Source organism: Aegilops tauschii, chromosome 2, assembly GCF_002575655.3.
Source record: "Aegilops tauschii subsp. strangulata cultivar AL8/78 chromosome 2, Aet v6.0, whole genome shotgun sequence".
In the NCBI taxonomy this organism is placed as follows: domain Eukaryota; kingdom Viridiplantae; phylum Streptophyta; class Magnoliopsida; order Poales; family Poaceae; genus Aegilops; species Aegilops tauschii.
In genome coordinates this window covers 519,077,580-519,100,908 of record NC_053036.3, presented here as the reverse complement: position 1 = coordinate 519,100,908, position 23,329 = coordinate 519,077,580, and the positions used below count along the sequence as shown (strand labels likewise).

The 23,329-nt window shown below is 41.3% G+C and overlaps 1 long non-coding RNA gene across 1 annotated transcript; it reads right to left on the bottom strand.

Annotated features, from left to right (window-relative positions):
• Positions 1 to 21,190: 21,190 nt before the first annotated feature.
• Positions 21,191 to 22,950, bottom strand: LOC120973659 (uncharacterized). The gene is made up of 2 exons (XR_005768927.3): positions 22,462 to 22,950; positions 21,191 to 22,138 (listed from the first exon to the last, which is right to left on the bottom strand). It is a non-coding gene; the product is annotated as an uncharacterized lncRNA (long non-coding RNA).
• Between the last annotated feature and the right edge of the window lie 379 nt (positions 22,951 to 23,329).

Below are 23,329 nucleotides of genomic sequence, written 5' to 3'. Positions count from 1 at the left end.
AGGTATTTTTGCATGAAAGTGATGTGGAAACATCACATGACATCTCCAAATTTTGGTGGAAATTTTGAAAGCATTTATCAAATGGTTGCAGTGCAAAGCAGGCTCCAAATGCAAAGGAAATCATTTTAAAGGAATAAAGCTTTGAGTAAAATAAGCCTTGCAAATTTGGATCCACTGATGAGGAATTGTTTTATAAAAGAGAGTAAACAAATCCAACAGCACCTTTGAAGGTTTTTCCTACTTGAGGAAAGATCCAGGGTCACAAAAGGTAAAACTTGACAATAATGGAAAAGTTTTATTTCCTGGCAACATTTTAATAAATAAAACAAGGCCAAATTTTTGGGGTGTCACAATAGGTTAAACATGATAATGCTATAACTTTGCAACCCTAACTCGGATTAAAATAATTTCTATATGTTATTTGATAATGCGTAATTTCCAACCATGCTATTATTTTTCCCTGTTAACCACTTTAAGATTCTATTTAGGGCATAACCATAATTAACCTAATTAATTGCGATGGTGTATTTCAGAAAATGCTAACACACAATATAACTTTTATATGAAGTATGTTAGGAGGGCCTATATGGATCGGAGGGGGTATGAATGATCGGTTTCAATGGGCATATATGAGTAATAGATAAAGGAGAGAATAAATGGCGTGATGAGTGGGGATAAATAAAAAACGGGAGATTCAAAAAAAATATGGAGAGAATCCTTTTATTGAGATTTTTCTGACGACTTGGTGCAAATTCCAAACATTGCTTCAACTTACAAATAATGCCTTGGTATGATAAAATTGAAAATTAGGCTCTCTAAGATTAGAATCGCCGTACAAAAATTATACCAAAATAATTGTGTGTGTAGCATGCTTCTTAATGTACTACTGATATGAATTTCTGGCAGACCTCAGTGTGCGCCTCTCTACCGTGGCCGGGCACAATCCGGATGTTGTTGGGCCGTGCTGATGGATATTTCAGTGGACACGTCAATTATCTCTCCCGTTGCAACACACGGGGATATGTGCTAGTCTTATCTAAGCACATTAGGATGGCTACTTGGGTCCTGATCTCAGCTTGGTTATGCATTCAGTGAGTCATGTACATCAACATTAGCATATGTTAGTAGGAGAAGATTAATTCAAAGATACAAATAGGCTTACTAACATATTCAAAATCACTCATACTGTACCATAATGTGAGGACTATATAACCCATCAATTAATAATATGACAAACATTTTAAATTGACTTCCATAACAGAGTTACAAATGATTCTCTTATGTATGGTCCCTTTTAGTTCTAACTCACCAATTGTTGTCAAAACAAAAAGTTTCTTTGGAATACATAAGAACACAATATTCACTAACATGGACATTTGACTGAAAATCCTCCAAATATATGCATTACACAACGAAAGTAAAAGCAGCGACACAAAATACGGATAAAGGACTAAGAGACCGCCTAACTGCATCACCTTCCGGTAGAACAAATGTCGCCATGCCTCATTGGCGTCATGACGGACACATCCTGACAGTGTAGTGCCTCCATCAGTGCCTCAACACCACGCCTCCCCACCATGGTCATCTACTCACCACCACAGCTGTCCGGTCGAGCAGGATATGTAAAAGCCCTGCTAATTGAAAATGAGTGAAGATATTCAGTAGGATTTTTATATAACAAAGTTTAGTAGTTCACTGGTTGGCCATTGTGAATGTAATATTTTGACCATTCTAAGCTTCATTTTAAGAGAAATATTATCAGAACTAATACCCACACAACTAGTAAGGCAATACTGTAGTTGTTGTTTTAATGATAAACATTGTAACTGGATTTTATTGCATATTTCAGAGTCCAAATAATGCAAGAGTAATGTTGGTCAGAACTCTTGCAATCAGGTGTATCGGTAATTTGTATTATTGTTTCTAATCCATAATACATTAGGACAACCAACTTTGAGCTTGCAAGAAAAGGAAAGTAATATATGCTAGGTAGCTAGTCATCTAGCCAATTCATCAACATGCTAGTGAGGGTAAGTGATCCCTAAATTCAAAGTTAAAATTTTATATTGTCAACGAAATTTTTGCTTCAAGAGGGATGTTCTAAGTTGCATCAGAACTTGAAGGCCACACCATATACTAATTAGTACAACAGTAGTATCGAAGCAGATGATATATTAGATCTAGGGATTTATATGTGCATACAATTAGCAATTGGTGTGATCCCGGAGCAGATGAAGCGGCAGACTCAAGAGTCATGGAACAGATGCATGCAATTACATCTAGCAAAAGAAACGACATCCAAAGAGGAGAATGTAGAATTTGTAATCATGGCATAGATTCGCCTAAGATGAAAGCGCAAACGCAATTACATTCTTTTCGGGAGTAAATCATATCTAAAAAAAAGTTGATCTACAGGTTCTTGAAGAAATAATGGAACCGATGTTGTGGAACGTAGTAATTTCAAAAAAATTCCTACGCACACGCAAGATCATGGTGATGCATAGCAAAGAGAGGGGAGAGTATTGTCTACATACCCTCGTAGACCGTAAGCGGAAGCGTTATGACAACGCGGTTGATGTAGTCGTACGTCTTCACGATCGACCGATCCTAGCACCGAAGGTACGGCACCTCCGCGATCTGCACACGTTCGGCTCGGTGACATCCCACGAACTCACGATCCAGTAGAGTGTCGGGGAAGAGCTTCGTCAGCACGACGGCGTGATGACGGTGATGATGAAGCTACCGGAGCAGGGCTTCGCCTAAGCACTACGATGATATGACCGAGGTGGATTATGGGGAGGGGGGCACAACACACAGCTAAGAGATCAAGGATCAACTTATGTGTCTATGGGGTGCCCCCCGCCCCCGTATATAAAGGAGTGGAGGAGGGGGAGGGCTAAGAGATCAATGATCAACTTGTATTGTGTTCTAGGGTGCCCCCTTACCCCGTATATAAAGGAGCAAGGGGGGAGGCCGGCCTGCCCTTGGGCGCGCCAAGGAGGGGAGGAGTCCTCCTCCTAGTAGGAGTAGGACTCCCCCTTTCCTAGTCCAACTAGGAGGAGAAGGGGAAAGAGGGAAGGGAGAGGAAGAGGAGAAGGAAAGGGTGGGCGCCCTGTTGTCAGGAGATTAAATATGATGGAAAATAGACCCGGGGGCCATATGTTTCACTAGTGGCTTCTCTCAAGAGCATAAGTATTACGGTGGGTAAACAAATTACTGTTGAGCAATTGACAGAATTGAGCATAGTTATGAGAATATCTAGGCATGAGCATGTATATAGGCATCACGTCCGCGACAAGTAGACCGACTCCTGCCTGCATCTACTACTATTACTCCACACATCGACCGCTATCCAGCATGCATCTAGAGTATTAAGTTCATAAGAACAGAGTAACGCTTTAAGTAAAATGACATGATGTAGAGGGATAAACTCATGCAATATGATATAAACCCCATCTTGTTATCCTCGATGGCAACAATATAATACGTGCCTTGCTGCCCCTACTGTCACTGGGAAAGGACACCGCAAGATTGAACCCAAAGCTAAGCACTTCTCCCATTGCAAGAAAGATCAATCTAGTAGGCCAAACCAAACTGATAATTCAAAGAGACTTGCAAAGATAACCAATCATAAATAAAAGAATTCAGAGAAGATTCAAATATTGTTCATAGATAAACTTGATCATAAACCCACAATTCATCGGTCTCAACAAACACACGGCAAAATAAGATTACATCGAATAGATCTCCACGAGAATCGTGGAGAACTTTGTATTGAGATCCAGAGAGAGAGAGAAGAAGCCATCTAGCTAATAACTATGGACCCGAAGGTCTGAGGTAAGCTACTCACACATCATCGGAGAGGCTATGGTGTTGATGTAGAAGCCCTCCGTGATCGATGCCCCCTCCGACGGAGCTCCGGAAAAGGCCCCAAGATGGGATCTCACGGGTACAGAAGGTTGCTGCGGTGGAATTAGGTTTTTGGCTCCGTATCTGGTAGTTTGGGGGTACGTAGGTATATATAGGAGGAAGAAGTACGTCAGTGGAGCAACATGGGGCCCATGAGGGTGGAGGGCGCGCCTAGGGGGGTAGGCGCGCCCCCCTACCTCGTGCCTTCCTGGTTGATGTCTTGACATAGGGTCCAAGTCCTCTGGATCACGTTCGTTCCGAAAATCACGTTCCCGAAGGTTTCATTCCGTTTGGACTCCGTTTGATATTCTTTTTCTGCGAAACTCTGAAATAGGCAAAAAACAGCAATTCTGGGTTGGGCCTCCGGTTAATAGGTTAGTCCCAAAAATAATATAAAAGGTATAATAAAGCCCATTAATGTCCAAAACAGAATATAATATAGCATGGAACAATAAAAAATTATAGATACGTTGGAGACGTATTAAGCATCCCCAAGCTTAATTCCTGCTCGTCCTCGAGTAGGTAAATGGTAAAAACGGAATTTTTGATGTGGAATGCTACTTGGCATAATTTCAATGTAATTCTCTTAATTGTGGTATGAATATTCAGATCCGAAAGATTCAAGATAGAAGTTTAATATTGACATAAAAGTAATAATACTTCAAGCATACTAACTAAGCAATTATGTCCTCTCAAAATAACATGGCCAAAGAAAGTTCATCCCTACAAAATCATATAGTTTAGTCATGCTCCATTTTCGTCACACAAGAATGCTCTCATCATGCACAACCCCGATGACAAGCCAAGCAATTGTTTCATACTTTAGTAATCTCAAACTTTTTCAACCTTCACGCAATACATGAGCGTGAGCCATGGACATAGCACTATGGGTGAAATAGAATATAATGATGGGGGTTATGTGGAGAAGACAAAAAAGAAGAAAGTCTCACATCAACGCGGCTAATCAATGAGCTATGGAGATGCCCATCGATTGATGTTAATGCAAGGAGTAGGGATTGCCATGCAACGGATGCACTAGAGCTATAAATGCATAAAAGCTCAACAAAAGAAACTAAGTGGGTGTGCATCCAACTTGCTTGCTCATGAAGACCTAGGGCATTTGAGGAAGCCCATTGTTGGAATATACAAGCCAAGTTCTATAATGAAAAATTCCCACTAGTATATGAAAGTGACAAAACAAGAGACTCTCTATCCTGAAGATCATGGTGCTATTTTGAAGCACAAGTGTGGAAAAAGGATAGTAGCATTGCCCCTTTTTATTTTCTTTTTTGGGCCTTTTTTTATTTGGCCTTTCTCTCTTTTTTTATTTGGGACAATGCTCTATGAATGATGATCATCACACTTCTATTTATTTAGAACTCAATGAGTACAACTCGATACTAGAACAAAGTATAACTCTATATGAATGCCTCCGGCGGTATACTGGGATAGCAATGAATCAAGAGTGACATGTATGAAAAAATTATGAACGGTGGCTTTGCCACAAATACGATGTCAACTACATGATCATGCAAAGAAATATGACAATGATGAACGTGTCATGATAAACGGAACGGTGGAAAGTTGCATGACAATATATCTCGGAATGGCTATGGAAATTCCATAATAGGTAGGTATGGTGGCTGTTTTGAGGAGGATATAAGGAGGTTTATGTGTGAAAGAGTGTATCATATCACGGGGTTTGAATGCACCAGCGAAGTTTGCACCAACTCTCAATGTGAGAAAGGGCAATGCACGGTACCGAAGAGGCTAGCAATGATGGAAGGGCAAGAGTGCGTACAATCCATGGACTCAACATTAGTCATAAAGAACTCACATACTTATTGCAATAATCGACAAGTCATCAAAAACCAAGCACTATGCGCATGCTCCTAGGGGGATAGATTGGTAGGAAAAGACCATCGCTCGTCCCCGACCGCCACTCATAAGGAGGACAATCAAAGAACACCTCATGTTTCAAATTTGTTACATAACGTTTACCATACGTGCATGCTACGGGACTTGCAAACTTCAACACAAGTATTTCTCAAATTCACAACTACCCAACTAGCACAACTTTAATATCACTACCTCCATATCTCAAAACAATCATCAAGCATCAAACTTCTCTTAGCATTCAGCACACTCATAAGAAAGTTTTTTACTAGTCTTGAATATCTAACATATTAGGATCAATTTCCCAATTTAAGCAAATTACCATGCTGTTTAAGACTCTCAAAATAATATAAGTGAAGCATGAGAGAATAATAGTTTCTATAAAACAAAACCACCGCCGTGCTCTAAAATATATAAGTGAAGCACTAGAGCAAAAACTATATAGCTCAAAAGATATATGTGAAGCTCATAGAGTATTCTAATAAATTCCGAATGATGTGTGTCTCTCTCAAAAGGTGTGTACAACAAAGATGATTGTGGTAAACTAAAAATCAAAGACTCAAATAATACAAGATGCTCCAAGCAAAACACATATCATGTGGTGAATAAAAATATAGCTCCAAGTAAAGTTACCGATGGAAGTAGACGAAAGAGGGGATGCCTTCCGGGGCATCCCCAAGCTTTGCCTTTTTGGTGTCCTTAGATTATCTTGGGGTGCCATGGGCATCCCCAAGCTTAGGCTCTTGCCACTCCTTGTTCCATAATCCATCAAATCTTTTACCCAAAACTTGAAAACTTCACAACACAAAACTTAACAGAAAATCTCGTGAGCTCCGTTAGCGAAAGAAAACAAAACACCACTTCAAGGTACTGTAATGAAGTAATTCTTTATTTATATTGGTGTTAAACCTACTGTATTACAACTTATCTATGGTTTATAAACTATTTTACTAGCCATAGATTCATCAAAATAAGCAAACAACACACGAAAAACAGAATCTGTCAAAAACAGAACAGTCTGTAGTAATCTGTAACTAACGCAAACTTCTGGAAGTCCAAAACTTCAGCCAAAATAGGACGACCTAGATAATTTGTTTATCGATCAGCAGAAATTGGAATCAATATTTTATCACGTTCTGGTGATTTTTAACAATTATTTTCGTGAACAGAAAGTTTCTGGAATTTTCAGCAAGATCAAATAACTATCATCCAAGAAGATCCTATAGGTTTAACTTGGCACAAACACTAATTAAAACATAAAAACACATCTAAGCAGAGGCTAGATCAAATATTTATTACTAAATAGAAGAAAAAAGCAAAAAACTAAAAATAAAATTGGGTTGCCTCCCAACAAGCGCTATTGTTTAACGCCCCTAGCTAGGCATATAAGCAAGAATAGATCTAGGTATTGCCATCTTTGGTAGGCAATCCATAAGTGGCTCTCATAATAGATTCATAAGGTAATTTTATTTTCTTTCTAGGGAATGTGTTCCATACCTTTCCTTAACGGAAATTGGAATCTAATATTCCCTTCCTTCATATCAATAATTGCACCAATCGTTCTAAGGAAAGGTCTACCAAGAATAATAGGACATGAAGGATTGCAATCTATATCAAGAACAATAAAATCTACGGGCACATAATTCCTATTTGCAATAATAAGAACATCATTAATTCTTCCCATAGGTTTCTTAATGGTGGAATCCGCAAGGTGCAAGTTTAGAGAGCAATCATCAAAATCACGGAAACCTAGGAAATCACACAAAGTTTTTGGAATCGTGGAAACACTAGCACCCAAGTCACACAAAGCATAGCATTCATGATTTTTAATTTTAATTTTAATAGTAGGTTCCCACTCATAATAAAGTTTTCTAGGGATAGAAACTTCCAACTCAAGTTTTTCTTCATAAGATTGCATCAAAGCATCAACGATATGTTTAGTAAAAGCTTTATGTTGACTATAAGCATGTGGAGAATTTAGCACGGACTGCAACAAGGAAATACAATCTATCAAAGAGCAATTATCATAATTAAATTCCTTGAAATCCAAAATAGTGGGTTCATTAATATCTAGAGTTTTGATCTCTTCAATTCCACTTTTACCAATTTTTGCATCAAGATCTAAAAACTCTGAATTTTTGGAACGCCTTCTAGGTAAAGGTGGATCATATTCAGTCCCATCATTATCAAGATTCATATTGCAAAACAAAGATTTAATAGGGGACACATCAATAACTTTTAGATCTTCATCTTTATTTTCATAGAAACTAGAAGAACACGCTTTCACAAAACAATCTTTCTTAGCACGCATCCTAGTGGTTCTTTCTTTGCACTCATCAATGGAAATTATCATTGCTTTGAGAGACTCATTGATACCATGCTTAGGAGGAATAGATCTAAGTTTCAAAGAATCAACATCAAGAGAAATTCTATCAATGTTCCTAGCCAATTCATCAACTTTAAGCGATTTTTCTTCAAGCAAAGCATTGAAATTCTTTTGCGAATTCATAAACTCCTTAACACTAGTCTCAAATTCAGAAGGCATTTTATTAAAATTTCCATAAGAATTGTTGTAGGAATTACCATAATTATTAGAGGAATTACTAGGATATGGCCTAGGATTAAAGTTTCCTCTATACGCGTTGTTACCAAAATTATTCCTACCAACAAAATTCACGTCCATAGATTCATTATTATTCTCAATCAAAGTAGACAAAGGCATATCATTAGGATCAGAAGAAACGCTTTTAGTAGCAAATAATTTCATAAGTTCATCCATCTTTTCATTCAAAACATTAATTTCTTCTATCGCATGCACCTTTTTATTAGTAGATCTTTCAGTGTGCCATTGAGAATAATTAACCATAATATTATCTAGGAGTTTAGTAGCTTCTCCTAAAGTGATTTCCATAAAAGTGCCTCCCGCGGCCGAATCTAAAAGATTTCTAGAAGCAAAATTCAATCCGGCATAAATTTTTTGTATAATCATCCACAAATTCAAACCATGTGTAGGGCAATTTCGTATCGTTAATTTCATCCTCTCCCAAGCTTGTGCAGCATGTTCATGATCAAGTTGCTTAAAGTTCATAATATCGTTTCTAAGAGAGATGATCTTAGCGGGGGGAAATACTTAGAGATAAAAGCATCTTTGCACTTATTCCAAGAATCAATACTATTTTTAGGCAATGACGAAAACCAAGCTTTAGCACAATCTCTAAGCAAAAAAGGAAATAGCTTCAATTTAACAATATCATTATCCACATCTTTCTTCTTTTGCATATCACACAAATCAACGAAGCTATTTACATGGGTAGCGGCATCTTCACTAGGAAGGTCGGCGAATTGATCTTTCATGAAAAGATTCAGTAAAGTAGTATTGATTTCACAAGATTCAGTATCGGTAAGAGCAGAAATCGGAGTGCTAAGGAAATCATTGTTGTTGGTATTGGTAAAGTCACACAATTTGGTATTATCTTGAGCCATCGTGACAAGCAAGCAATCCAACACACAAGCAAAAAAGAAGCAAGCGAAAAAGAGGCGAACGGAAAAGAGAGAGCGAATAAAACGGCAAGGGTGAAGTGGGGGAGAGGAAAACGAGGGGAAAATGGCAAATAATGTAATGCGGGAGATAAGGGTTTGTGATGGGTACTTGATATGTTGACTTTTGCGTAGACTCCCCGGCAACGGCGCCAGAAATAGCTTGTTGTCGGGAGATTAAATATGATGGAAAATAGACCCGGGGGCCATAGGTTTTACTAGTGGCTTCTCTCGAGAGCATAAGTATTACGGTGGGTAAACAAATTACTGTTGAACAATTGACAAAATTGAGCATAGTTATGAGAATATCTAGGTATGATCATGTATATATGCATCACATCCGCGACAAGTAGACCGACTCCTGCCTGCATCTACTACTATTACTCCACACATCGACCGTTCTCCAGCATGCATCTAGAGTATTAAGTTCATAAGAACAGAGTAACGCTTTAAGTAAAATGACATGATGTAGAGGGATAAACTCATGCAATATGATATAAACCCCATCTTGTTATCCTCGATGGCAACAATACAATACGTGCCTTGCTGCCCCTATTGTCACTGGGAAAGGACACCTCAAGATTGAACCCAAAGCTAAGCACTTCTCCCATTGCAAGAAAGATCAATCTAGTAGGCCAAACCAAACTGATAATTCGAAGAGACTTGCAAAGATAACCAATCATACATAAAAGAATTCAGAGAAGATTCAAATATTGTTCATAGATAAACTTGATCATAAACCCAGAATTCATCGGTCTCAACAAACACACCCTAAAAGAAGATTATATCGAATAGATCTCCACGAGAATCGTGGAGAACTTTGTATTGAGATCCAAAGAGAGAGAAGAAGCCATCTAGCTAATAACTATGGACCCGAAGGTCTGAGGTAAACTACTCACACATCATCGGAGAGCCTATGGTGTTGATGTAGAAGCCCTCCGTGATCGATGCCCCCTCTGGCGGAGCTCCGAAAAAGGCCCTAAGATGGGATCTCACGGGTACAGAAGGCTGCGGTGGTGGAATTAGGTTTTTGGCTCCGTATCTGGTAGTTTGGGGGTACGTAGGTATATATAGGAGGAAGAAGTACGTCGGTGGAGCAATGTGGGGCCCACGAGGGTGGAGGGCGCGCCTAGGGGGGTAGGCGCGCTCCCCTACCTCGTGCCTTCCTGGTTGATGTCTTGATGTAGGGTCCAAGTCCTCTGGATCACGTTCGTTCCGAAAATCTTGTTCCCGAAGGTTTCATTCCGTTTGGACTCCGTTTGATATTCTTTTTCTGCGAAACTCTGAAATAGGCAAAAAACAGCAATTCTGGGCTGGGCCTCCGGTTAATAGGTTAGGCCCAAAAATAATATAAAAGTGTATAATAAAGCCCATTAATGTCCAAAACAGAATATAATATAGCATGGAACAATAAAAAATTGTAGATACGTTGGAGACGTATCACGCCCCCCTCCCTAGTCCAATTCGGACTCCCTATAGGGAGGGGACGCGGCTGCCCCTTGTGGGCTGCCTCCTCTCTTCCCTATGGCCCATGTAGGCCCTACTTTCCCCGGGGGGGGGGGGTTCCGGTAACCCTCCGGCACTCCGGTTTTCTCCGAAACCACCTGGAACATATCCGGTGTCCGAATATAGTCGTCCAATATATCAATATTTATGTCTCGACCATTTTGAGACTCCTCGTCATGTACGTGATCACATCCGGGACTCCGAACAACCTTCGGTACATCAAAACACATAAAATCATAATACTGATAGTCACCGAACGTTAAGCGTGCGGACCCTATGGGTTCGAGAACTATGTAGACATGACCGAGACACGTCTCCCGTCAATAACCAATAGCGGAACCTGGATGTTCATATTGGCCCCCACGTATTCTACGAAGATCTTTATCGGTCACACCGCATAACAACATACGTTGTTCCCTTTGTCATCGGTATGTTACTTGCCCGAGATTCGATCATCGGTATCTCAATACCTAGTTCAATCTCGTTACCGGCAAGTCTCTTTACTCGTTCCGTAATGCATCATCCCGCAACTAACTCATTAGTCACATTGCTTGCAAGGCTTATAGTGATGTGCATTACCGAGAGGGCCCAGAGATACCTCTCCGACAATCGGAGTGACAAATCCTAATCTCGATCTATGTCAACTCAACAAACACCATCGGAGACAACTGTAGAGCACCTTTATAATCACCCAGTTACGTTGTGACGTTTGGTAGCACACAAAGTGTTCCTCTGGTGTTCGGGAGTTGCATAATCTCATAGTCATAGGAACATGTTAAGTCATGAAGAAAGCAATTGCAAGATACTAAACGATCAAGTGCTAAGCTAACGGAATGGGTCAAGTCAATCACATCATTCTCTAATGATGTGATCCCGTTAATCAAATGACAACACATGTCTATGGCTAGGAAACTTAACCATCTTTGATTCAACGAGCTAGTCTAGTAGAGGCATACTAGTGACACTCTGTTTGTCTATGTATTCACACATGTACTAAGTTTCTGGATAATACAATTCTAGCATGAATAATAAACATTTATCATGATATAAGAAAATATAAATAACAACTTCATTATTGCCTCTAGGGCATATTTCCTTCAGTCTCCCACTTGCACTAGAGTCAATAATCTAGTTCACATCGCCATGTGATTTAACACCAATAGTTCAAATATTTATGTGATTAGTTCACATTTCTATGTGACTAATACCCAAAGGGTTTACTAGAGTCAATAATCTAGTTCACATCTCTATGTGATTAACACCCAAAGAGTGATCATGTTTTGCTTGTGAGAGAAATTTAGTCAACGGGCCTGCCACATTCAGAGCAGTATGTATATTGCAAATTTTCTATGTCTACAATGCTCTGCATGGAGCTACTCTAGCTAATTGCTCCCACTTTCAATATGTATCTAGATCGAGACTTAGAGTCATCCAGATCGGTGTCACAGCTTGCATCGACGTAACTCTTTACGGCGAACTCTTTTATCACCTCCATAACCGAGAAATATTTCCTTAGTCCTCTTAGGTAACTAAGGATAACTTTGACCGCTTTCCAGTGATCTACTCCTGGATCACTATCGTACCCCCTTGCCAAACTCATAGCAAGGTATACAATAGGTCTGGTACACAGCATGGCATACTTTATAGAACCTATGGCTGAGGCATAGGGAATGACTTTCATTATCTTTCTATTTTCTACCATGGTCGGGTTTTGAGTCTTACTCAACTTTACACCTTACAGGCAAGAACTCCTTCTTTGACTGTTCCATTTTGAACTACTTCAAAAATTTGTCAAGGTATGTACTCATTCAAAAAACTTTATCAAGCGTCTTGATCTATCTCTATAGATCTTGATGCTCAATATGTAAGAAGCTTCATCGAGGTCTTTCTTTGAAAAACTCCTTTCAAACACTCCTTTATGCTTTCCAGAAAATTCTTCATCATTTCCGATCAACAATATGTCATTCACATATACTTATCAGAAAGGCTGTAGTGCTCCCACTCACTTTCTTGTAAATACATGCTTTATCACAAGTCTGTATAAAACTATATGCTTTGATCAACTCATCAAAGCGTATATTCCAACTCCGAGATGCTTGCACCAGTCCATAGATGGATCGCTGGAGCTTGCACATTTTGTTAGCACTTTTATGATCGACAAAAACTTCTAGTTGCATCATATACAACTCTTCTTTAAGAAATCCATTAAGGAATGTAGTCTTGACACCCATTTGCCAGATTTCATCAAAGGTGGCAATTGCTAACATGATTCGAACAGACTTAAGCATCGCTATGAGTGAGAAAATCTCATCGTAGTCAACACCTTGAACTTGTCGAAAACCTTTTGCGACAATTCAAGCTTTGTAGATAGTAACACTACTATCAGCATCCGTCTTCCTCTTGAAGATCCATTTATTCTTAATGGCTCACCGATCATCGGGCAAGTCAATCAAAGTCCATACTTTGTTCTCATACATGGATCCCATCTCAGATTACATGGCCTCAAACCATTTCGCGGAATCTGGGCTCATCATCGCTTCCTCATAGTTCGTAGGTTCGTCGTGGTCTAGTAACATGACTCCCAGAATAGGATTACTATACCACTCTGGTGCGGAACATATTCTGTTTGACATACGAGGTTCGGTAGTAACTTGATCTGAGGTTTCATGATCATCATCATTAACTTCCTCACTAATTGGTGTAGGCATCACTGGAACTGATTTCTATGATGAACTACTTTCCAATTTGGGAGAAGGTACAATTACCTTATCAAGTTCTACGTTCCTCCCACTCGCTTCATTCGAGAGAAACTTCTTCTCTAGAAAGGATCCATTCTTAGCAACGAATATCTTGCCTTCGGATCTGTGATAGAAGGTGTACCCAACAGTTTCCTTTGGGTATCCTATGAAGATGCATTTCTCCGATTTGGATTCGAGCTTATCAGGTTGAAACTATTTTACATAAGCATCACAGCCCTAAACTTTAAGAAACGACAGCTTAGGTTTCTTGCCAAACCACAGTTCATATGGTGTCGTCTCAACGGATTTAGATGATGCCCTATTTAACGTGAATGCAGCTGTCTCTAATGCATAACCCCAAAACGATAATGGTAAATCGGTAAGAGACATCACATATCGCACCTTATCTAATAAAGTACGGTTACGACGTTCGGACACACCATTATGCTGTGGTGTTCCAGGTGGCGTGAGTTTGCGAAACTATTCCACATTGTTTCAAATGAAGACCAAACTCGTAACTCAAATATTCATCTCCGCGATCAGATCGTAGAAACTTTATTTTCTTGTTACGATGATTTTCCACTTCACTCTAAAATTCTTTGAACTTTTCAAATATTTCAGACTTATGTTTCATCAAGTACATATACCCATATCTTCTCAAATCATCTGTGAATGTCAGAAAATAGCGATACCCGCCGCGAGCCTCAACACTCATCGGACCGCATACATCAGCATGTATTATTTCCAACAAGTCTGTTGCTCGCTCCATTGTTCCGGAGAATGGAGTCTTAGTCATCTTGCCCATGAGGCATGGTTCGCAAGCATCAAGTGATTCCAAAAGCCCATCAGCATGGAGTTTCTTCATGCGCTTTACACCAATATGACCTAAACGGCAGTGCCACAAATATGTTGCAGTATCATTATTAACTTTGCATCTTTTGGCATCACTATTATGAATATGTGTATTATTACGATCGAGATTCAGTAAACCATTTACATTGGATGTATGACCATAGAAGGTTTTATTCATGTAAACAGAATAACAATTATTCTCTGACTTAAATGAATAACCGTATCGCAATAAACATGATCAAATCATATTCATGCTCCACTAAATAACATTTATTTAGGTCCAACACCAATCCCGAAGGTATAGGGAGTGTGCGATGGTGATCTTATCAACCTTGGAATCACTTCCAACACACATCGTCACTTCGCCCTCAACTAGTTTCTGTTCATTTTGCAACTCCCGTTTTGAATTACTACTCTTTAGTAACTGAACCAGTATCAATTACCGAGGGGTTGCTATAAACACTAGTAAAGTACACATCAATAACATATATATCAAATATACCTTTGTTCACTTTGCCATCCTTCTTATCCGCCAAATACTTGGGGCAGTTCCGCTTCCAGTGACCAGTCCCTTTGCAGCAGAAGCACTCAGTCTCAGGCTTACGTCCAGACTTGGGCTTCTTCACTTGAGCAGCAACTTGCTTTACGTTCTTCTTGAAGTTCCCCTTCTATCCCTTTGCCCTTTTCTTGAAACTAGTGGTCTTGTTAACCATCAACACTTGATGCTCTTTCTTGATTTCTACCTTCGTCGATTGCAGCATCGCGAAGAGCTCAGGAATTAGTTTCGTCATCCCTTGCATATTATAGTTCATCACGAAGTTCTAGTAACTTGGTGATAGTGACTAGAGAATTCTGTCAATTACTATCTTATCTGTAAGATTAACTTCCACTTGATTCAAGCAATTGCAGTACCCAGGCATTCTGAGCACATGCTCACTGGTTGAGCTATTCTCCTCCATCTTGTAGGCAAAATAATGTCAGAGGTCTCATACCTCTCGACACGGGCATGAGTATGAAATACCAATTTCAACTCTTGGAACATCTTATATGCTCCGTGGCGTTCAAGACATTTTTGAAGTCCCGGTTCTAAGTCGTAAAGCATGGTGCACTTAAACTATCAAGTAGTCATCATACCGAGCTTTGTCAAACGTTCATAACGTCTGCATCTGCTCCTGCAATAGGTCTGTCACCTAGCGGTGCATCAAGGACACAATTCTTCTGCGCAACAATGAGGATAATCCTCAGATCACGGACCAAGTCTGCATCATTGCTACTATCATCTTTCAACTTATTTTTCTCTAGGAACATATAAAAAATAAACGGGGAGCTACATCGCGAGCTATTGATCTACAACATAGTTATGCAAATACTATCAGGACTAAGTTCATGATAAATTAAAGTTCAATTAATCATATTACTTAAGAACTCTCACTTAGTTAGACATCCCTCTAGTCATCTAAATGGTCACGTGATCCATATCAACTAAACCATGTACGATCATCACGTGAGATGGAGTAGTTTTCAATGGTGAACATCACTATGTTGATCATATGTACTATTAGATTCACGTTCGACCTTTCGGTCTCCAGTGTTCCGAGGCCATATCTGCATATGCTAGGCTCGTCAAGTTTAACCTGAGTATTCCGCGTGTGCAAAACTGGCTTGCACCCTTTGTATTGAACGTAGAGCTTATCACACCCGATCATCGCGTGGTGTCTCGGCACGAAGAACTGTCGCAACGGTGCATACTCAGGGAGAACACTTATACCTTGAAATTTTAGTAAGAGATCATCTAATAAAGCTACCGCCGAACTAAACAAAATAAGATGTATAAAAGATAAACATCACATGCAATCAAAATATGTGACATGATATGGCCATCATCATCTTGTGCTTTTGATCTCCATCTCCAAAGTACGGTCATGATCTCTATCGTCACCGGCATGACACCATGATCTCTATCATCTTGATCTCTATCAACGTGTCGTCACATGGTTGTCTCGCCAACTATTGCTTTTTGCAACTATTGCTATCGCATAACGATAAAGTAAAGCAATTATATGGTGCTTGCATCTTATGCAATAAAGAGACAACCATAAGGCTACTGCCAGTTGCCGATAACTTTAAGAAAACATGATCATCTCATACAACAATTTATATCTCATCACGTCTTGACCATATCACATCACAACATGCCCTGCAAAAACAAGTTAGACGTCCTCTACTTTGTTGTTGCAAGTTTTACGTGGCTAATACGGGCTGAGCAAGAACCGTTCTTACCTACGCATCAAAACCACAACGATTTTTCGTCAAGTATGTGCTGTTTTAACCTTCAACAAGGATTGGGCGTAGCCACACTCGATTCAACTAAAGTTGGAGAAACTGACACCCGCCAGCCACTTGTGTGCGAAGCACGTCGGTAGAACCAGTCTCGCGTAAGCGTATGCGTAATGTCGGTCCAGGCCGCTTCATCCAACAACACCGCCGAATCAAAGTATGACATGCTGGTAAGCGGTATGACTATTATCGCCCACAACTCACTTGTGTTCTACTCGTGCATATAACATCTACGCATAAACCTGGCTCGGATGCCACTGTTGTGGAACGTAGTAATTTCAAAAAAATTCCTACGCACACGCAAGATCATGGTGATGCATAACAACGAGAGGGGAGAGTATTGTCTACATACCCTCGTAGACCGTAAGCGAAAGCGTTATGACAACGCGGTTGATGTAGTCATATGTCTTCACGATCGACCGATCCTAGCACCGAAGGTACGGCACCTCCGCGATCTGCACACGTTCGGCTCGGTGACGTCCCACGAACTTACGATCCAGTAGTGTAAGTGCATCTAGTGCCCCTTAGTGGTTTTGGTGCATTGAAGACTTATAGGTTAAGGGACTGATGCGTTTGTGAGTGTACACAGGTCTATAAGTCTATGAGGAGTTTGATATTTACAGAGAAAGTCGACCCCTAAAAATGAATATCTTCGACTGAAGACTTGGTATTTCTGAAGACTTTCTGAAGACTTTGAAAGTGAAGAAATTGGTGTGACCTTGAAGACTTGGTATTCATTCGAGGAACATGAAGCGTGAAGACTTTTGCTTTCGTAGTTTCATTTTCTCTTTCTTGAGTCATAGGAAACACCATACTGTTAAAGGGGGTCGAGGAAATACTAAGGAAAATTTTCCAAGTGATTCTCAACTCAAAATCCTAAACCTACCAATCCCTTCGAGTGAAGCCATTGGAAATCTCATACAGTTCAGTCAATTTCTTCAGTGACAGAAACGAAGTTCTTCTGGTCTCTGAGGAATTTGTTCTGACTGAGGAGTTAGGAATTCACCAGTGTGGATTGCCTACAAGTGAGGAACATGATAGCCCTGAGGAATTTGATAGTCAAATTTCCGACCGTTGCTGTGCTATGCGCTAGCTGTCCCAAAATATCTACCCACCTAACGGTCATATCGTTGAAGGGCATTTATGTCTTATCATGTCGGGCTGCTCCCTAGGCTATAAATAGCCGCCCCCTACAACCACTAGCTGGTTGGCTGCTCCGAGAGAAACTGACAATTGTCATTCGACATCATCCCATCCTCCGAGGACTTTGAGTGAAAATAATCAAGTGAGGAAAACCCAAACCCAAACACCTAAAAACCCAAAGTGATTGAGCATCACTGAAGAGATTGATCCTTCGTGGATCCGACGCTTGTTACCTTTGAAGACTGTGCATCTTCCAGACGGTTAGGCGTCATGGTCTGAGCATCCAAGAGGAAATTGTGGATCGCCGAGTGACCGAGTTTGTGAAGGTTTGGAAGTCACCTGAAGAATTACCACGAGTGATTGGGCGAGGTCTGTGTGACCTTAGCTCAAGGGGAATACGGTGAGGACTAAGTGTCCTGGACTGTCTGTTCAGGACTGGGTGTCCGGGACTGTGTGTCCTCAGGTTTGAATACCTAGCCGCTCCAACCAGACGTACAACTGTCACAGCAGTTGGAACTGGTCTACCAAATCATTGTCTTCACCAAGCCTACTGGTTCTATTTCCTCAACTCTTTCATTTCCTCATTACTGTGTTGTGTGCTTGTCCATATCTGTTTGAAGACTTTGACTGAAGACTTTCTCAATTTCCTCAGTTCAATTTCTTCAGTCTGTTTGTCTTCATCCTGTTTTATCCTGTGCTTACGCTTCCTGTACTCTGTGTCTGTTTTCATTTCATCATGATGTCCATGTTTATGTTATGTCATGTATGCATCTGAGTACTTATTCCGCTGCAAGTAATTCTTCACTTAGGAATTTCCTCACCCTGAAATTCCTCAGTGAAGAATTCATAAAAATCGCCTATTCACCCCCCTCTAGTCGACTTAACACACTTTCAAGTAGAGTGTCGGGGAAGAGCTTCGTCAGCACGACTGTGTGATGACGGTGATGATGACGCTACGGGTGCAGGGCTTCGCCTAAGCACTACGACGATATAACCGAGGTGGATTATGGTGGAGGGGGGCACCGCACACGGCTAAGAGATCAATGATCAACTTGTGTTGTGTTCTAGGGTGCCCCTGCCCCCGTATATAAAGGAGCAAGGGGGGAGGCCGGCCGGCCCTTGGGCGCGCCAAGGAGGGGAGGAGTCCTCCTCCTAGTAGGAGTAGGACTCCCCCTTTCCTAGTCCAACTAGGAGGAGAAGGGAAAGAGGGAAGGGAGAGGAAGAGGAGAAGGAAAGGGGGGAGCGCCCCTCCCTAGTCCAATTCGGACTCCCTATAGGGAGGGGCGCTACTGCCCCTTGTGGGCTGCCTCCCCTCTTCCCTATGGCCCATGTAGGGCCAACTTTCCCCGGCGGGGGGGGGGGGGGGTTCCGGTAACCCTCCGGCACTCCGGTTTTCTCCGAAACCACCTGGAACACTTCCGGTGTCCGAATATAGTCGTCCAATATATCAATCTTTATGTCTCGACCATTTCGAGACTCCTCGTCATGTCTGTGATCACATCCGGGACTCCGAACAACCTTCGGTACATCAAAACACATAAACTCATAATACCGATCGTCACCGAACGTTAAGCGTGCGGACCCTACGGGTTCGAGAACTATGTAGACATGACAGAGACACGTCTCCGGTCAATAACCAATAGCGGAACCTGGATGTTTATATTGGCTCCCACATATTCTACAAAGATCTTTATCGGTCAAACCGCATAACAAAATACGTTGTTCCCTTTGTCATCGGTATGTTACTTGCCCGAGATTCGATCGTCGGTATCTCAATACCTAGCTAGTTCGATCTTGTTACCGGCAAGTCTCTTTACTCGTTCCGTAATGCATCATCCCGCAACTAACTCATTAGTCACATCGCTTGCAAGGCTTATAGTGATGTGCATTACGGAGAGGGCCCAGAGATACCTCTCCGACAATCGGAGTGACAAATCCTAATCTCGGTCTATACCAACTCAACAAACACCATCGGAGAAACCTGTAGAGCACCTTTATAATCACCCAGTTACGTTGTGACGTTTGGTAGCACACAAAGTGTTCATCCGGTGTTCGGGAGTTGCATAATCTCATAGTCATAGGAACATGTATAAGTCATGAAGAAAGCAATAATAACATACTAAACGATCAAGTGCTAAGCTAACGGAATGGGTCAAGTCAATCACATCATTCTCTAATGATGTGATCCCGTTAATCAAATGACAACACATGTCTATGGCTAGGAAACTTAACCATCTTTGATTCAACGTGCTAGTCTAGTAGAGGCATACTAGTGACACTCTGTTTGTCTATATATTCACACATGTACTAAGTTTCCGGTTAATACAATTCTAGCATGAATAATAAACATTTATCATTATATAAGGAAATATCAATAACAACTTTATTATTGCCTCTTGGGCATATTTCCTTCAACCGATAAAGAACAATGTACTATAGAAAATAAACAAGATGAGCAAGAAAAAATAGTGCTGAGTTGAGTAATTTAGCCATGGAAACCAATTTCCAATGACAAACTGAATCGTGTATCCCTGCTTCTTCATGTTTCCTACAGTTTCACCTATTTCTCATTGCCTCATTATTAATTATCAAGGGAATGAGACTATGATGAACAACGAAGCACTAAAGCTTAATGACAACAGCCTTCGACAAAGCAGATTAAAGGTATACGGCCAACAGCCATATTTAAAGGCTATTCCAGATAAGCAGGTGGACAAATAGAAAACTTACTGTGCCCTTGTATCAGTCATGCGTGTGTGGAAAAATGATTTAAAACAAGTAAAGGTATAACTAAGACTACAATATGTATCACTAATCTGAAATATACGATGTGACATGTTGAGCACTATTACTCAATCAAGCAATTAGACATGACCGTTAAATCAAAATAATCAAAAGGTAATTACCGCCCTTTTGTATCAGTCACCATATATATGAACGTACTCTTGTAAATACCAAAAGGGTTGCCCATAGGCCGACTAAAAAGTGGGCTCAAATGGTTCGTCCAGATCCATCATATCATGACTGTTAGGTATAGAATTCTGATGGATTCTGGCGTTGAAAATCATACAGCTTGGTTACATTTTGTAAAGAGATTTCCATGGGTGGTAGGATAGTAAACGCAAAGGAAATTCAAATAGCCTCAACAGCTAATGTATGAATCTGCACTTAATTAATTAAAAGAAGCAATATTGTGAAACTTTCTAGCTTGACATGCTCTCATAAACCATCATTCCAAGATGAGTGCATAGGTATTAGAAGAGCCAAACATGGATGAGCAGGAACCAACATCTACTAAAAATACCCCTCAAAATTCCGACAACACAAACCACATGCCCAAAACAACCAACATCCACCAAAATCCGTTGGCACGCCAAAATTACAAAATCACATTACCTATAGGTTTGGTTACATCTCATCTTACCAGGACATGATTTTTAATGGGAGGTACAGTTTCGAGCCGAGTCCAAGGTGTGCGATGAAGGCTTGATTATCATCTCTGGTTGCCTACAAGCCGTTACGTAGTTTGACCCATGGAGACTGAACCATGTCGATGGCAGGAATATATTCTCCTGCCAGCATGTAAGTTCAAGATCTTGCGCATCAAGGCGTTCATCACTTGCCCCAGAACAAATGAATGAAATGCTACTGCTGGAGACAGACAATTTCACATATGTAACTTGCAGTGCCTAAAGGCTAAGAGGAAGGACACACAAATTTCTAGGAAAATTGGGATGTAAGCATTTAGACACTATAGGTAACTGACATAAAGATGCCATGTTTAGAATAAGCCTCTTTAGCATAGTGGTCATTTTTATTTCGTGGCTATGTTCGTTCCTAAAAAATTCACATAAGCAACAATGCACTAATTACTACATCATGATTAAGCAAGCTCTACTAACTTTTCACTGACAACTCACGCAATTCTGCACACACAAAAATGAATGTCTCTTTTTAGCTAGCTAGGAGGGAATGTAATTAAACAGCAAAGCTACCTTGAAATTAAGGTCGAATGAGGACCTCAGCATGTTCCAGCCGCTGAGCGCACGATAGTGATCCTCTCCTCCACCGACATCGTGCTGAGATGTCGTTCTGAAGCGTCCGTGAGGAGGGGCGACCAAAGAGGAAAGTGCCTGTGGGGTGTCACAACAGGGAGGATGATCTATGGACTGCGACGTCGATGACCTTGACTTCCTGCCGCCAGCTCCCGGACACCAAACCTGAAGTAACATCATGAAATTGAAAATGCTAAAAAGTTAAAGAAATCGTCTGAAACTAAAAGACAGACAATAGATAACACATATGAGTATAAACATCACACATGTACAGGCTCTTTCATTGAATACCTTGTAGGCACAGAAACAAAAATGAGATTTGTTTTTGAGGATTGAATCAAGAGAGGGAGAGAGAGAGAGATGGCGGCCTGTACAGCACGCAAGGGCGAGGCAACGAGGTGAGGCGTCTCCTGTCTTTCCATGGCTGCCTGCACCCCAGGCTCGGCAGCGCTACCCTCTCACACAAAAAAGAGAGAGCCTGGACTCACCGGCGCACGGAGCTCGGTCGGCTGCCGTGTATAACGAAGATGGGGTCGACGTAGCTCTCCCCGAACGCGCCGCTGCAGCCACCGTTCTCCTGCACGAGCAACAGCAGCGTGCCCCAAACTGCCGGGACTAGACCCCACTCTCCTGCTCCCGCAACACGTCGCCGACAATCTCGTCGAACAGGATCCGAGCGGCATCAGCCGGCCAACCCAGTACAGCCACAACACGCCACCGCCGCTTCTCCGCGTCGTGCGCCGGCGCCGCGGACAACCATCTCCACGCCCCGCACTCGAGCAGGAGTCACGCAAGAAAGACGAGGAGAGGAGTCGAAGGAGATGCAGAGCATAGCAGCTGGAGCAGAGGGGATTGGAATGGGAGACGGGACACGGGCGTGGCGGAGGGGATTGGAGAGAGCGGCGGCGGTGATTGGCTCTAGGGTTTCTCGAGAGGCCTTTTTAGTTTCCCTTTTTTCTTTTTACCCCTCTTTTTTTTCCTACCCAACCAATGTGTTGACATGGCACGCGCGAGGAGGCGCCCTTGTAGCGTAGCTTAATGTGTTTGATGGAAGTTACCTAGACAGTGATAGATCGCCTTCGGCGGCTAGCCAAGTGCAATCCCCAGCAAGTACTGCCACAATTTTCACTTGGCAGGTCAATTGGTGGCAATGGCGTGGCCGGCGCCCGGCGGCTTCGTGCTGGCGGATACAAAGACTAATATTGATTTTTTTGAGTCCATACAGGGGACTAGTATGTATCGCCTGTAGCGATCGCTCGCTCACAGGGCCAAAAATGGGCCAGGCCTGGTACTGGTGCTCACCGTTTGTTTAAGAATTTCTGGAGACTAACTAAGCCTGGCAAGGGTCACTTTTGT